Source organism: Ictidomys tridecemlineatus, chromosome 9, assembly GCF_052094955.1.
Source record: "Ictidomys tridecemlineatus isolate mIctTri1 chromosome 9, mIctTri1.hap1, whole genome shotgun sequence".
Taxonomy (NCBI): Eukaryota; Metazoa; Chordata; class Mammalia; order Rodentia; family Sciuridae; genus Ictidomys; species Ictidomys tridecemlineatus.
The window spans coordinates 31,679,217-31,697,167 of record NC_135485.1 but is presented as its reverse complement, the minus strand read 5'-3'; the positions used below and the strand labels follow the sequence as shown (position 1 = coordinate 31,697,167).

At 42.2% G+C, this 17,951-nt stretch overlaps 1 non-coding gene across 1 annotated transcript; it reads left to right on the top strand.

Annotated features, from left to right (window-relative positions):
- The first annotated feature begins 17,391 nt into the window (after positions 1-17,391).
- On the top strand, positions 17,392-17,522 carry LOC120892471 (U8 small nucleolar RNA). The gene has a single exon (XR_005737189.1). It is a non-coding gene; the product is annotated as a U8 small nucleolar RNA (small nucleolar RNA).
- The last annotated feature ends 429 nt before the right edge of the window (positions 17,523-17,951 follow it).

Sequence of the window (17,951 nt, the reverse complement as noted above, 5' to 3'; positions counted from 1 at the left end):
GGAAGATCTGGAATGATTTTGTCAATGTCAATGTAATTGTTAATTTTGCTTTCATCCAAGGGAGACCTCATCAGGTAATGAATAACTGCTGGGTACCCATTTTTTTTTAAAAAATAAATAAATAAAGGATGTGATCCTAGCCTAGATCCTAGTCTCCATGTGGAAATGCCCCTCCCTTCCTCTGAGGTGCCAGGCAATTCTGGGATTCTAACATGCACACCAGTGAGGAGAAAGAGGACTCTCCTCACAGACCCTGAGACCCAGAGGACTGCAGATGAGAATTAAGAAGACAATGGAAAAGTACAGCACAGCCTCACAAAGGGGAAAGAAAAGTATCTGGAATTTGAAAGAATGTTCCTGCTCTGAAAGAGGCCCTCCGTGTTGTAGGTATAGTTAATGCATGACATCTTCATAATAATCAGTCCATTATTGATTAACTTGGCATTGTGCTTCGGCTAGTTAATTGTAGCCTTTTCCTGTTTCTGGCTCTGGTGTTTAAAGGCAAAATAGGCCCTTTGTTACACTCTCAGAGGAACTATTTACACATTTTGATTTGGCAAAGAATGGCTCATTTTTTCCGGGCCCTTCTGGCTTTTTAATTCCATATGGAATTAAAAGCATTTCCATATGCAAGCAAAACTGGCTGAACCTTCCAACATCAGCTAAATTCAAGTAATCACTAGAGCATTTCTTGCCTTGGTCTCTTTCAATGTATTTATTATAAACCCAGTTGCTCTTCTGCTGCAGGAAGATCTCTACATAACAGCTCCATCTGCCTGCTGTACCCATAGTCCCAGAACCATGAGCCCCTCTGGCATTGATCATTCAACTCTGTAGGCATCCTAATCTGGAATGTGCTCTCTCCCCCCAGAAGGGGCCACCGTGGTGGGGGAGGGGAAGTTGTGAGCAAAGTCATCGGCCCCTTGGAAGGCATCCTGACCTCCCCAGGACTGAACTTTCAACCTCTTGAGCTGACAGTTAGTAGTGGATGCACAAATTTTGTTTGCGACTAATTGCAGCTTGTAAATGGAGCATTGTGGCCCCGGAAAAGAGCCAGCAGTCTCTCTCCCCAGGGTCACCCAAGTGGAATCTGGACACAAGAAAGCCTGTCCCTTAATGGGCCTCCTCCCTGAGCCCTTCCCAACCTCTGGAGCCCTGAGCTTGTCTCCTTCATCAAGTGGAGAGCTAGAGGGCACAGCAGGAGTCTCCTCTGCGAATCTTCTCCCAAAAGCTGGGCTATTCATAGCAACTAGCAGCTCCCTCAGGAATTCCCGCAAACTGACTTCCCAGAGCCCACCATTGTCTCCCCACCCAGCAGCAGTGGCCTTTCACAGACCCAGGGACACACATGCCATCTCAAAGCACAAAATACTTTGCAAGCCATCTATGGGGTGTTCACCAAGGAAACTACCAGAAGTCGGGAGGAGGAAAAGCAAAGGCAAGGTGAGAGAGAAGAGTGAAAATTCCAGCAGGTTGACTATTTCTTTTGTTCGTCTCCTAAAGTAGGCACACTTTGTAAGTGGCACGGAACATGAAGCCACATTTCCATTTCTTGGAGACGAGCTAGGTGTGCTTTGAGCATCACTGAAGGCACAGCTGGCTGCTTGTGTGAATCACAAACGTTCAGCTGTAAGACAAAAGGGGTAGCCAAGGGTGACTCTCTTTGTTTTCTCTGGTAGTTTCATTGCACCGAGGTGGTGGCTAATATCATCTTATATCCTGAGACCATGAAAAGAACATAAGGAACTCTGAAAGTGTGGAGTGAGCGTTCCAGGCAAGCATCGTATTGTTCTCAGTTAATCAAATTTGTCAATTGTTCCCAGTGCCTTAGAGCTAAAGGATGATACTTATGACTCCAGTACACAAATGCCCAGCCATCTGCTCTGACAGCTGTTGGACCTTGAGCAAGAACTTGTACCCGTAGAGTCTTTGGAAAGCCCTTAGGCATGGATGGACTAGACTGGTTCAGCCATCAAGTAGCCAAAGGTTAAAACCACCAAAGCCCCGGGGTATGTACCAGCTAGAGGCATTCCCAGGAGTGAGCTACAGGAACAAAATTCCCCCTTTGCTCCTCAGCCCCTTAATATTCCCGTTGCTGGAAATTTTTTTAATACTTTCAGCCTAGCTTTAAAAATCAATGCAGTTAGTGAATGGCTTCAGTTGGAACTGAACACATCTATTGACGTTGAAACAAGAGCTATGCACTTCCAGACCATTTAAAGAAATCTGTGTAAATGATCTGTTCAATTATTTGAAGAGCAAGGGTTTAGAGGATCAGTTTGCAGTTCAGTTGTAGTAAATTGTTTCTATGAGACCGTGTTCGTCTCTCACACAGTTTTTGTGTGCCAACTTCAGTAGACCAGTTGGGTTTCATACGTGGTGTTAGAGTAGAATAACCAACCATCCCAGTTATCCTGATACTTTTGCTTCTGCACTCCATGAAACTTCTCATTCCCAGATAAACAGACATGGTTAGTCACTATACCAGTCGTTTGCCTTCTGTGCTAATCTACTTTCCATTGCTATAACAAAATACCTGAGGCTAAGGAATACGTGTAGAATAGAAGTTTATTTAGCTCACAGTTTTGGAGGCTGAAAGTCCAAGACCCATTGGTTTGGCTTCTGATAAGACCCCCTTGGCGCATCATATCATAGTGGGAGTGTGTGCCAGCGGAAGAGATTAAATGATAAGACAGGAAGTGAAAGCTTGAGGAGGGACTAATCTTGCCCTTTTACAACAACCCTCTTGAGAAAACTAACTGGGATCCCACTAGAACCATATTGATCCTCTTCAAGGGCATGCCCCTAATGGCCTTGTGACTTCCCACTAGGCCCATCTCTTAGAGATTCTACCATTGGGCTGGGGACATGGCTCAGTTGGTAGAGTGCTTGTCTCACATGTACAGGCCATGGGTTCAGTGCCTAGGACCACATAAAAAAAAAAAAAAAAAGAAGATTCTGCCATCTCCCAACATTGCCACACTGGGGAAAAAATCTGCAACCCATGAACCTTTAGGTGAAAAAAACCTTATCGAACCATAGTACCTTGTGAGTTCCACTGAGATTGAAAGTGTAGTAGTATAATGTGTTCTTGAGTTTCTGAGTTTAAAATCTTAGTGGAGTACACTTTGAAAGGGAGTCTTCCAAAAGTGGTGAGGGGCTTGCCTGGGGAGATTGGTTTGCTTTTAAATTACCCCAAAGTGAAAAAGACCCTTTGTGGTATCAGGCAGATGGGGGAGCTCAGCATCTAAGTACACCACACTCAGTTACCACCCAGGGTATTTACTAGCTCATATTTTAATCTTTTTTCCCATGTCTTCAATTTCTTTTTTTATTATCTTTGTTTTATTTACTCATTCATTTATTTTATGTGGTGCTGAGGATCGAACCCAGTTCCTCACACATGCGAGGCAAGTGCTCAACCACTGAGCTACAACCCCAGCCCCTATGTCTTCAATTTCTGATACAGAAAACAATAGGCCAGACAGATTTTTTTAAACTGGAGTTCAAACCCAAGGATGCTGAGTCATATCCCTAACTCTGTTGTTTTGTTTTGTTTTGTTTTTTCCTTTGAAACAGGGTCTTCCTAGGTTGCCTAGGCTGGCCTTGAATTTGTAATCCTCCTGCCTCAGCTTTCTGAGTTGCTGGCATTACAGGGGTGAGTCATGGTTCCCCGCTAAGATTTTTATAAATATTTTTAAAGGAAATTTTATATTTCCATTTTTATGTACTTGGGAAATATATGAAAAATAAATAAGATAGGAACAAATATTTAAATTGCATAAGCCTCTCTGACTGCATTCTTAGGTCAAAACCATACTGTGCCGTGCTCTCCATCTGTATCCAAACTTTTGCACTTGACTTCATTCATTCTACTCAACTTGACCTGAGGCAGTGCTTTTTCCACTGACAAATCTCCTGGGGGATATTGTTAGAATGCAGATTCTGATCCAGTAGGTCTGGGGTGGAGCCTGAGACTCTGCATTTCCAACAAGCTCCCAGGAGATGCTGGTACTGATGTCCAAGGATCATACTTTGAGTAGCAAGGTTCCAGGTGACTACCTGGGTATTCCTTACCTTCAGGACATTTCTAAAAAGAAGGAAGAAAAAATATTGTAAAGGAAGTGGAAGGAGAAAATTGTGCTTTATAGCCTTGAAAATAATGCCTGTTGAAACAGATAATACCGTGTGCTTTAGAGCACGGCACAAATGCAATTAGAATTGACTCAAAACATCAACGTACCTAGCAAAGGATGTCAGAAGGGAGGATGTTGAAGGGAGTGAGGCGGGTGTGGCATTTGAGACTGGAGGGAGGCTGCTCTTTTTAAAAGTTCTGGCACTTACCTTTTTCTTCAACCCTTTTCTCTGCTAGACATTGCTATCGTGGGTTTCCCTTCCAAAGGCTGCTGTGGCAGGAAGTAAGGAAATATTTCATTCCCTTTGAATTGGTTGTGAGAACCCTACAAAAAGATCCATTACAGATGAAAAATGAAGCATGCTCTGAAAGGCACACCGATCTTTTCATGTTGCTTGTAGTTTATTGTGTTTCAGAAGACACAAAAACAGAAAAACAGATAATGAAATGCATAAGTAAGTAGAAGAGGAAATATCATTAAGTCAAATGCCTGACAGAAAATGGATTGTACTAAATCACACACACTCTCCTGATAGTGTTTTACTATAAAAACTGTTAATGCAATTCCAGGAATTTCTATTGTTCATACAGACCTGGCTAATGAGATGACCCATGAAAGGGCAGGAAAAGAATTCTGGGATTAAATGTTTTAATTGGGAACAAAATGTATATGCCTCAAAAGTGGGTGAGACGTTGGTCCCCAAATTACATCAGTTATGACCTTGGGAATGTTTATGTTCTTTTCCCTGAAGAGCAACACATTAAATGTGGGTGATTATGTGGACGTTAAGTAACCCCACCCCTGAGAAATTTTTCAATGTATGTTTATGTTTCATGGAAGATGTGCAGCCAAGGCTCTAACCCATAGGACTTTCACTTACTGCTCTTAATACAGGTCTCAGGCTAATAAAGAAAACTCCTTTTTCTTACAGGTCATCAAAGCAAGAGTGGCCCAAATTAGGCTCCATGTTTTTGTGCATTTCTACAAAGGAGGAGTATGTAATTGGAATAAATCTGTTTCAATATTTCCCCTTTCCTAGGAGCTTGCCTCTGTTTAATTGTCTCCCTTATTTCTGTTTTGAATGGCTGTGCTCACAAACGGTCCTCTTTGTGTGTTGCTATGACGTTCTCAGAGGCCAGACTGCGGATCCTAGTAAAACGGTCTCTTTGCTTCTCCCCAAGACAGGTGTCTCCCAGGCTCACTGAACCACTCAGGGACTTTAGAAAACTCCGTGCTGCCCCTTTGTCTCCAAGTGGATGGCAATCTCCCTTGTATATCTTAGGTTCTATCTGTTGCTCCTTTCCTTGATGTAGGTGTGTGGGAAGGACAGAGGAGGGACCGTGGGAAACAAACAGCTTTATTCTTCTACCCTTGCCGTACACTCCAGCTCAGAATCATGCACACACCTCTATGGGGTTGTCACACCTCCTTACATCTCCACAGACCCAACTCTGTTGCCAGTGGACAGTACAGCTACTGGGCAACAGAACTATTTTTCAGTGTCCCTCTTTGCTTCCTTTTATTTAATTTGCTGACACTTGGACCGATTTACATGACTCTTCCAATTACATAGACTTAGTACACTCAACCTCACAATCACCTTTTTCTAGTCATCATTCCTGGGCTGGGAGAGTGCTTGCCTAACATGTGTGATGCCCTGTGTTCCACCCGCACGCACTGTAAAATACGTAAAGTTCTAATTTCCCCTCACTTTTTCTTGATCTGCACTATTGATCTGCACATTTCTCATGACCCCATAATTATATTCAACTCTCCAATCTATACTCCTGAACATTTGGTTGGTCATTCATTCATTCATTCATTCATTCAACAAGAACTGGAGCGCCCCCATGTGGCAGGCACTATAGTGGGTACAACTTCAAGCAAAAAAAGATCTTTCTTTCTTTCATTCATTCAGCCGGTGGACAGGAGAGACAGTCAACAAATAGGTATGTAGTATATTAGGTGATAAAAACTACTAGAGAAGGTTTGGTAGCTCTGTTACATGGGGTGGTCAGGGAACCCCCAGTTGGGGGCTTCCACTTAGGGTTATACCTTGTATAATTCCAGGGGTTGCCTTTCCTCTGGTGGCTATTACGGATGGTGAAGTTGTGAAATGTTTTTTTGGCAGATGGTATTAAAATATTTAGTTCCCTTTTTCTAAATTGGCCTTTGGTGGGGCTTGATAAAGGTGACCTTTTAGCAGAGCTATGGAGGAAGTAAGGCAACGAGGTACACAGCTGTATGGGGGAGACTATTTCAGGCAGATGGCACAGGAGTCTGTGAAGCCCTGAAGCAGGAGCGATTCATGGTGCCTTAGAGGGACAAGGCCAGTGGCTGGAGCAGAATGAGTTAAGGCGCAGTTCGTGTGTAGGGAGGCCAAGGTGGAGGAGGGCAGATCGCAGAGGATCTCAGCGCCATTGCCAGGGCTTGTCTTTCATTTTAATGGAAACAGAAAGTCAGTGGAGACTTTTGAGTTGAGAAATGACATGATTTGATTTATATGTCTTAAGGACCACTCTGACTGCAATGTGGAGAATTGATACAGGGGAGACAGGAGTACTAGAAGACAATGACCCCAGGTGAGAGAAGACAGCAGGCTGACCCAGTGTGGAGAAGGCTCTTACAGGATTCCTGAGGTCGACTGGCTTCTTCTGCAATGTGATAAAAAACCCCTTTTCTTGCACACGGGGTTTATTTCAATAATTACTATCTGACAAGAAGAATGGTGGAAAGGAGTCTCAGAGGCATGATATCTAGTGGAGGGAGAGTGAGAACTGAGACCTTGTGAAGGTCTCGATTTTATCTTTATTTTTTTCTCTTTCTTCTTTCTTCCTTCCTTCCTCCCTCCCCCTCCCTTCCTCCCTTTCTTCCTTCCTTCCTTCCTTTCTCTCTCTATCTCTCTCCCCCTTCCTCCCTCTCTCCCTCTCCCTCTTTCTTCCTTTCTCTCTTTCTGCAGTTTTGGGGATCAAACTCAGGGCCTTGTGCATGCTAGGTGGGCACTTTACTTTACTGAGCTACCCCAGCCCTTTTTATTTTATCAAGACAGGGTTTTGCTAAGTTACTATGCCTGGCCTCTAGTTTGAGTTTCCCTTCCCTTAGTCTCCTGAGTAGCTGGGATTACAGATATGTGCCACTGTGTCTGGCTACAGGTTTCAAATGAAACATTTCTGCCTAGAATTTCCAGGGTTACTATGCTAGTGATCTGAAGGTGGAGGCTGGATTCTAGTGTGAGGCAGTTCAAAATCCAAAAGCTCCCAGTCTCTCTGCATTCTCTCTTGTGGTGGTCCATTCCAACCTATCACATAATGCAGGGATTCCCTGCCCAACATCCCAGAGCAAGTAAATCGAGCCTTGACTACATTTCCAAAGCACAGCTCTCATTACTTTAAGCTGCCCATGCTGTCGGAGAGCTCCAAGCTTCTAGAAGGTTTTTCTTGTATGAGACTGAACTCTGCCCTCCCGGACTATGCTGGCCAGGAGAAGAAATGCAACTGTATTGGTTAAGAGCGCGGGTTTGGGAGCCAGATGGTCAAGGTCAGAATCCAATTTCAGCAAGCTACTGAACCTCTTGTGCATCAGTTTACTCATAAATAAGCAGCACATCTAAAGAACTTATAAGGGAACATGACAAAGAGAAGGTGGTCAAAAAATTGGTGATCAGAATCACTAATCATCCATATTATTATGAATGCAAGGAACTGCCCTCATTTGCACATAGCTCTCATGAGGATCTGCTTTTCCTGTTGTTTGCCTAGTCTTCTTAAGTTTTGGGGCCCACATTTGATTCCTGGTAAAGTATCAATGAAAATCGAAAGCAAAGGGCCTGTTGCTAACCCTGGGGCTCAAGGAAAGGGAAATTACTGATTACTGGTTTGGAGCTAAGGGAGCAAGAAACTGTTGATTCTTGGGCACTTAGAAGTTGACTCATTTCAAATATTGATTCACGCACTCTATTTCACTTGGTAAGAGTATTTCAGGATGCACTGAAGTGGTGCGGCTGAGAAAGGGAAGTTCAGAGTCTGATTTTTGGCATCCAAATCTAATTCTGTCACTCACTATTCTACAATCACGGACCACTTACTTAATAATGACAGCAATGCAGCATATCCATGACATTTGCTGTGAAGATTAAGTGAGACATCTGGGCCTGCGAATTGGCATATCCCTCTAATCCTAGCACCTTGGGAAGCTGAGGCAGGAGGACTGCAATTTCAAGACTAGCCTGTGCAATTTAGTAAGGCCTCAAGCAACTTAGTGAGACCCTGTCTCAGAATAAAAAAATAAAACAGAGCTGGGGGTGTGGCTCAATGGTTAAGCACCCCTGGGTTCACTCCCAGGTACAAAAAAATAAAAATAAAAATAAGACAATATATATACCAAATGCTTAGTGCAATGTAAGGGATCAAGACATAATAATGGGCTGGGGATATAGCTCAGTTGGGAGAGTGCTTTCCTTGCATGCACAAGGTCCTGGATTCTATCCCTAGCACCACAAAAAGAGAGAGAGACAGAGGGAGAGGGGGGGAGAAAGAGAGAGAGAGAGAGAGACATTAGTAATAATTCTAAGTTCTGGACATGAATTTTTAAGTGAAGTCAATCCTCTCAAAAACGACCGTGTTTGAAAGTAATCCAGACTACATTCTCTGGGCTTCATAGTGTCTTCTAAGCAGACAGGAAGGATGGAAACTCAATACTGGCCACTTCTACCTTCCTGGCAAGTATAGGCTCCTGGTATTCAAGGAAGCTATCCATTAACTTGGTGGAACTGATCTCAAAATCACAAAAATGTAGGCAGTAGAAGTCAGCTTCCCTCATACCCACCCACCCACCCACCCATCAACTGAAATTTTAAAATTTGCTCAAACTGGTTATTTGGTAGTAGGTAAATTAAAGAAAAAAAGAAAGGGCTGCGGATGTGGCTCAAGCGGTAGCGCGCTCGCCTGGCATGCATGTGGCCCGGGTTTGATCCTCAGCCCCACATACAAACAAAGATGTTGTGTCCGCCGAAAACTAAAAAATAAATATTAAAAAAAACCCACTTTTCCCCTGAAAACAAAAAATAATACCTTTTTACTGTAGAAACATAGGAAATCCCAGAATAACTTAAAGAAGCAAGCCACCTTATTTCTACTGCCTAGACGTTGCCCCCTGCCAGTTGTCTGGCACAGTACCCTAGCATGAGCAGCGTAAGGCAGGGCCGTAGGTTCTGGTCCAATCCCAAGACCTTAGCGGGGGGCACATCACCTCGATGCAGAAGAGTTCTAGGTAGTTGAATGAAAGAAATAGTCACATCTATAAATAAGTTTTTGTGGGGCATGGTGACACATGCCTGTGATCCCAGTGACTCAAGAGGCTGAGGCAGAAGGATTATAAGTTTGAGGCCAGCATTAGCAATTTAGGGGGACCTCAGAAACTTAATGGAGCCCTGTCTCAAAATCAAAAATCAGAAGTTAGGCCAGATTCATTCTACTGTTCCTTCCTTATCGTATCCCTGCTCCCTCCAAATTATTATAATTATGTCAAAATGGATTCTAATGTTATGTATAACTAAAAAAAAAAAGATTTTAAAAAAACAAGAAGGATGGGGGATGTAGTTTAGTGATAAAGAAACCCTGGGTTCAATCCTTAGTGCCAAATATCTATCTACACACACACACACACAAACACACACACACACACACACACACATATTATAGATATACATGCATATCTAGGCCCACCAGAGATCATAATTTGAAGGTAGATTTATTGCATGGTTGTTTCACTTAACTGAAACCTTTAAAAATACAGAATTTAAAGCCAGCAATGAATATGAGTAGATCCTAAATGAGCTAAGAATCACAGCCTCCTTTTTTCCCACGTGGTGGTCCATTATATAAAGAGACCCTGAAGGCTCACCAGGTTGGGGCTTACCCTGGCTCCAAGGTCCCTGAGCTTTACAAGAAGGTCTTGATATGCTTTTCCTCCCTCCACTTGCACTCATTGGGAGAATTTCCTCTCCCTCCCCACCATTCAACTTCCCTTCTAGTTATATAGGTACCATTTATTGCAAGCCTTACAACAGGTCTGATCCTATGCCAAGTTTCAAACAGGTATACTTTAATCCTCACAGTGGCTCTTTGCATTGGTGGTCACTATTCTTACAGATTATTTTTTTTTTATAAGCAGAGGCTTAATTGGGAGGTTCAATGACTGTCCCAAGTCACTGATCTTATAAGGGGCAGAGTCAATCCAGATCTGTCTGACTCAGAATTCCATGCTTCAGCCATGTGGACACAAAATTTTCAGAGTTCACACTTAATTTTGAGTATTGTTCTCTATATGCAACTTCATATTATAAGCACTTACCCAAACTCTTATATTACCTGGGGCGGCATTGCAATGTCAAGTTAATATTTGGATTAGACATACTGCAATTTAGTTCACTTTCTTGCCTTCCTTTTGAACACCTTGGTTACAGAGAACATGAGAGCAGAGATACCCAATATCGAAAATTCCTAGAAGGTCAGGAAGAGCACCCTGTGTGCAGCTTCAGTGGTGAGATTGAGGGTAAAAATCTCACCCCCAGCCTGTTAGAGCTGGGGTTGTGGCTCCGTGATAGAGCGCTTGCCTGGCATGTGTGAGGCTCTGGGTTCCATCCTCGGCACCACATATAAATAAATAAAACAAAAGATTCATTGACAACTAAAAAAATAAATATAAAATTTTTTAAAAAGCCTGTTAGCATGAAGGGCCCAGGTGCAGGTGGATCTGGGAGACTTTTAGTTGCCAGGACCCAGCATTTAGCTGGCAAGACATTACAGAACACAGAACAGGGGGCCACAGAAGGAAAGGACATAGTTTTACATTTTCTTATATCTGGCTCTTACCCATCTATATACTTCATAGGGCCAAGCTTCTTATTTTCCAAATCACACAGCATGTTACCAGGGTCTGGCCATCATAGCTGTTTTAGGCATCGGAGGGACAGTCAAATCCTGGTTTACTGCCAGGAACACTGACCCCTCTCCCCGTCTGTCTTTTTTCTCTCTCTCTCCCTTGCTCTGTCATCTGAGGAATCTGGAGGACTAACGAGGGGCTTCTCTTCCTCTTTTTCTTCCCTTTCCTCCCCCTCCAAGGCCTGGATATTTCTGCCCTCAGAAACCCTTGGACACCATTAGCAATTGTTAGAGGGAGGCTATGCACAGTGACTTCAGACACGGCCCAAGGGCAGACTGCTGGACCCCCAGTCAAGCCCTGCCTCACAATGAAGACCCTTCAGCTTCTGCCCCCAGCTGTCTTGGGGCCACTCTGGTGGGGTGGGGGTGGGTGACCAAGTGATCCCCAGCCTGGGAGGGCACAGGGTGGGAGGTAGAAGGGCCTGGTTAAAATTAGAGATGACTAAACTCCAAGTTAAGATGCCAGCGTGCTATTCATCTGCATGACCTGGGATTGTGTTCCTTAACCTGGCAGGACCCCAGCTTTCCCACCTGGAGAATGGTGGTGATAATCCCTAACTTACAAAACTGCTGAAAGGATTAAATAACATGGAGGGACCATGCCTGTCAATCAATGAACGTATGTTTGCTGATATTCACAGGGTTGGCCTCCGTATCCAGAAGAACCACTTTGTGTCTTCTGATTTGAAAACACTCCTGACTATTTTGGTGTGATCTTCTTCTATTCAGACTGGCTCATTTATGCTGTATGGTTTAAACTTACTAGTCCTTCCTCCCCTCCTCTCTCCCCTAAAAGGTGTTGTTTTAGATTCAGGAGACCTTGGTCCTTTTTGTTTGAAGGATGCTAGGACCTGAGGTGACTCTCAGGTGACTTTATGGCAGCCAGGGAATCTAGCTTGAGGGAAGGGTGCAAGAGACATGGGAGACATTTGTGAATTTTTGTTGTGGTTGTTCACACATGTTTAAAAGCACAGGTTACTCTTTCTCAGATGTATACAGAAGTTATCCAATATTTGCAGGTGAGAGAATGGGATTCTTTCTCAGGGCAAAATATTCTGTTGGCTTTGTCATTTGCTCAATCTTGAGAACCCAAGGGAGAAGAGTGATCCTGGGAATCCTCCCCGTGGGAATCAGCGCTAGTCTGATCTGTGTAGCAGTTATTTGTTGTATGGCCCAATTGCCAGGGCTTTAGGGGAAAAAAAAAGTGTCACCCCAGGATAAGAAAGAAGTATGTTCCCTCAAGAAGAATAGAAAATAATTCTCTCCTAAAACCAGATCAGAGATGGCTAATTGCAGCCTTTAGGAAATACTGCTGATGAGATCCCAGAAGATAATTACTCCATTTCGCAGTTCACAGTGTGTCTTGTGCTGACCTCATTTCAATAAGACCTGGTGCAACTGCGGAAGAAAAAACTTGGAGCCCAATAGTAGGAATGATTTTTCGGGTTAATTGGCACCTGTGTGCTAAGTGACTGCTTCATCTCTTCATTTTCTTTAAGAAGTTCCTCATCTCCGGGGAGCTTGCCCTGTTTCTACTCTCAAAGACAAACTGCCATTTCTCCAGTGACTGAAGCAAGTCACCATTTCTCTTTCTAGAACGTGATGTGGGCTCAGAAAATTGCAACGGTTAATTTTAATATAGAATTGGGATAAAACAACAATGACCAAAATTAAAGAGATGGATTATTTCTAAAAATCTATTTGATTTAGGGGACTTCACAGCACCAACCACACTCGAGGTTAGTTATTCTAGATTCAGTTCTGAAGATCCATTCTGCCTACGGTTTTCTTGAATTGATAGATTGATGGGGCTTGCCACAAATAACACCTCAACACTCACGATCCGTTTTTAATTTTCCCCACTGAAATGAGAATGCAGCTTTTGAATAAATATTGTTTACAGTTGTTGAGAACCCCATGTAAATATATCAATTCCCACTGGCTCTCATTTCATTTCTCTGTCATATTCACAGGCAATTTTTACAGGGAAGTTGTGTTGTTCTTAACCACCTACCCTTATTTTCTAATTTCCCTTTAATGGTTTTGTGTCCCACGTTTAATTTAAGAATGGATTGCTTATGTTTCACTTACAAACCTCCCTTCTAATCATTGTTATTAATATCACCATTTGGTTGTAATATCTGTAAGAGCACAAAATGTGTCTCCCTTAAAGAGGCATTTGCCAAACACCGAACTGCATACATTTCAATTACGAGTCTGCCTCATAATTATTATTATTAATATCACAATTACTATTGTAATATCGATCAGATTGCAGAAGGTGTCCTGTCAAGGATGCATTTACAGACAGCTTTTTCAGTTTCCTCTTAAGAGAAATGTGCCAGACTTTGTCTAAATCCAACTGGCCCGAGAAGTTACATTAGACAACACGCTCCATCAATAAAGCCATCAGAATGATCTACTGCGCTGTGGACAAAAGTTATTGTATCAAGTTGACACTAATCAGTTAATGCCAGTAAACCTTCAGATAAACAAAAGCTTGTTGTCTATTACTGGCGTGTGTGTGTGATGGGCCCCTTCTATGTCCGATGGTGATGCCCATCTATAGACATGTATCTGGCAGACACTTGCCCTGAGGCATCTATATGGAAACGGAGACAAGATCTATAGCTAATGATGTTGACCCTGACTCCCCCAACAGAGATTGAATTCAAGTCCTCATAATATCTCGACAGCTGATATGTATACTGTGCTAATAATGATATTAACAATTACTATGCCACTGGGATTCCCTAGGCCCTGGCTTGAAAAAAGCAGTTTTAAAGCTTCTTCCCCTTTATTGGAACTAAGTTCCTTGTTGACACAGGTCATTACCAGTGTCTCTCCAAGTGTGGGTTTCTGAACAGAGAAATGCTTTTTTAAATGAAGGTGGTCATATTCATTAGCAGTGCCATCAGAGTCAGGTTCTGGAGAAGCGAGGTCCGAGGACAGGTTTACAGCCCCTTGTCCCTGGCCCAAGGGGCTGGTAGCAACTTCCCATTGTTGATGGTGTGGATCAGGAGGGGACATTGGGAAGGTCACCAGGCTTTCACTGAACTGGTTCTCCATGGGCCCAGAGAGCAGCCCACTGGTCCCTGCTTGGCACAAGTGGGTGACCGAGACACTGGAGATCCATTTGTCTGCTCAGACACAGCTGGAGGGCAAAGGAGGGGCTGACCCAGGTTCTCTCCCTCTCCCTACTTCTCCTCCCATTGCTAATAAATGGGAAAGGCCAGGGCAGTCTCACAGGCCTCGAAGAAGCTTAGGATGAAATGTTGACAGGGGGCACTGTTAAAAATTAAATTCCCCCCTATTTTGTGTACCATTCTTGTGAGTCACATTCGTGAATAGTAGCGAGAGATTTAATGATCGCATATTTTTTATCTTATTTCCCTTCGGTCGATGGCAATTTTTTTCTGTTAATGTCAACTTAGAGCTCAAAGTAATTTAGTAATTGATTCTAAGCACAGCAGTTCGCCAATGGCAGCTCTCCATTTGTGGGGAATATCTTTGCTAATTTTATCCATCAGAATGAGATTACCATGCTAATCTCTCCCAGCCTCATCTCTTGGTCATTTGGGACATGCTGATGCAAATGACTTATTAGACACAAGGCCTCCGTCCATTCCCAGGATCAGGGGAAGATGAAAGGAAGCCAAGAGAAGGCTCTTACAATGCCCTAACATACACAGATGGTATGCATGCCTAATACTCAAATGATAAAACCCTAAATTGGAAACCCAAATAAGAACTCGTTACTTGACAGATGAAAAATACAATGGATCATAATATATTAAGTACCTCGATGAGAACAAACAAAAAGAAGGAGGGCAGGATGAATGCAACCAGGGACCAGTAATTGGAAACCTAAACATGCACTGGGCCAGAGAACCCTAGAAGCCGTACGTCAGGTGGAGGGAGGAGGACACCCTGAATGAGATGAGGTGGAGGAAAAACCAAAATGGCTCCACCAACAGAAGGATGGAGGTGAAGTCTACAGGCAATCTGTCTGACTATTCTCAGTGAATGACTGGTCCCTGACTAAGTTAGTGATTGGTTGTTTGTCTGATTTAATTAAAATGCTCAAACCAGCAAGAGCGTGTGTGGTAAAAATAGCCTGAAACTAGTTTGGGTTCCACATACACAATAGGGTATTGTAGGACACAATGAGGCTGAAAGGCCTCCCCAGGACACGGCCAGTGAATAGACACATTCCAAAATGCTTAGCCGGATACTTAGAGGCAGATACTTAGAGGGAGTTCAGGAAAAAATCAGTTTCTATGGTTCAGGTAAGAAGGGGTTTAAACAAGAAAAAATTGCTGATATGGTAACTGGGTGAGTGTTTATGGAGGCAGAAAATATCCCAGAAAGAAAATCTATTTAACATTTAGATGCCTGATGCCAGATCAAAAAAATAAAATAAAAATTTGTTGCTGCTTCCTCCAGGCTGAATCTCTTTCAAGTTCCCACATTAAAATTTTAGCCAACTTTCAGATCCAGCCTCAAAACCTTCACCTGTATGAAGCCTTTCTTGAGTTCCCCACAATTGCAACAATAACACGTAAGTAAGTATTGAGGGCCTGTTACGTATTGAACATCCAGGATTCGATATGAATAGGACAGAGGTGAGCTTGACCCTCATGGAGCAGAATCTAATGGAAAAAATAAACAATTAACAAGCACACAAAATAACTTTAATTAATTATAATAAGATTTCCATGATTATTTCAAATTTAGTAGAATCAAATTAATTATAAAATACTTAACAGTAATTGCAGGCAGAAAAAAACAGTAAGTGCAAAGATCCTGAGGCACAGAGCTTGCATTCCGTGTTTGGAATGTTTGATGAATTGGGAATGTGAGCTGAAGGGAGAATGGCACATGGCAGATCTCTCTGAACACTGAGGTAACTTTCTTATCTATTTCTTTTGATAATATATCTTCCTCCATTTCATGTTTGATCAACTGTTCCCTTGTCTGATTTCTGATCTAGGAACAGTTAAGAGCATGGGTTTCTTAAGCAGACTATATAGTTTACATGGTGGCTCAGTCACTGCTGAAGGATCATGGGCAAGTTTGAACCTTTCTAAACCTGATTTTTAAAGTAGGAGTCACAAGAACAGAACATACCTCTGGATTTGTGAGAATTAAGGAATGAATACAAGGAGTGCCTTGAGAAAAATACCGGTGTGTAGTGAGTGCTGCAGAGACGTAGGTTATCATTATGATTATCATAACTGGTGTCTAAGTTCCTCTAGGACTGCTGGCCTTTGCATTAAAGCAGCAACTTGCATGTCATTTTGTGATAGTAGGCTCTCCTAGGATGTGTATTGAATCTAGTTACAGGTAGAACAGAGACAGATACCCATCTATCCATATATATGTCACACACACACACACACACACACATTTATTTATTTTATTTTATCTATTTTTTATTTTTTGGTGCTGGGAATTGAACTTAGGGCCTTATTAATGCCAGGCAAGCACTCTACCACTGAGCTACATCTTCAGCCAGACTAATACATTTTTATAAACACCAGTGATGAAATGATTTTAACAGAGTCATAATTCATTATGCAGCAACTTCTTTATCTGTTCTTTTTCATTGCTTACCAACGGAAAGAGATGATCTACAGGAAGAACTAAGACTGAAATACTATTTAACAAAGGCCACTCACAGGCAAGTCAATATAAATAAATGGAAAGCAACACTATTCAAAGTTAATTTTTGTCCTTTCTTCCTTCAGTTGAAACTGTTTTAGAATTTAGGCAAAAACCAAATGATGGTTTAAAAGTTTTTTTTTAATTCTGTGTTCTATTTGGCTGATATAAATAATTGCATGTATATTTACATTTTATTCTATTCCATGAGGATTTGAAATTGCTTTATGCATTTTTGTATAAAAAATAAAATTATATAAAACTCTTTTAAAAAAATTCTGTGTTCTATGTTCAATAACACTTAGCTTATGTCTGAGTTTTCATATTCCCTTCCTGTAGGAGGTTTCAGGAGTTTTGACCATCAAGGATGAGTTGTTCTTGGCCAAAGCTGATTGTTATAGAGCACTTTATACCACAGCCTTTGGTGTAGGAATGTAGTTGTGATGATCCATTTTAGACTCAGTAGCATTGGAATCTTCAGTAATATACATCCAGGTGTTTTGAAATTTCTTTTATAAATAAAACTCCAATAATCCTTCCACATTTATTCCCATTTGTTTATCCCAATTCACTTAAAGAGTACTGAATGGCTAATAAGAGAAGTGGTGGAATGGAAATAGTACAGCCCCGGATTCAAATCCCAGTTCTGACCTTCAGGTGGGACAATCCTTATCTATTCCTCCTTTTGGAGGGCAGATGGAACAGGATGATTGGAGTTTGTATGGTGATTAGTGTCTATGAATAATAAGGACTTGCAACACTCTGAATGCTCCTATCCGATTCAAAATAAAATCTCAGTTCTGCTATAATTGCTTAGGACTTTTGGCTTACTTATTTAATCTCTCTAAACTTCACTTTTCTTTATACAGATGTAATACTTGTTTCATAACGTTAGTGTGAAGATCAGAGAAAACACACACACACACACACACACACACTGACCTTCCACAGGGCTCCATACATGTATGAGTTTCTTATAGCTGCTATAACAAATTACCACAAATTTATTGAGGTAAGACGACAGAAAAAATTTCCCTGACAATTCCAGAGACCAGAATTCTGAAGCCAGCATCACTGTTATCTCAAGAATCAGCACCATTCTATCGGCTCCATGTCTCCTCCTGCTTTCTGTGGCTGCCACCCTCTTGTGACTTGTGCCCACCTCACTCTGCATCTCTGCTGCGGTACCAGGTTTTCTTCTCTTCTTCTT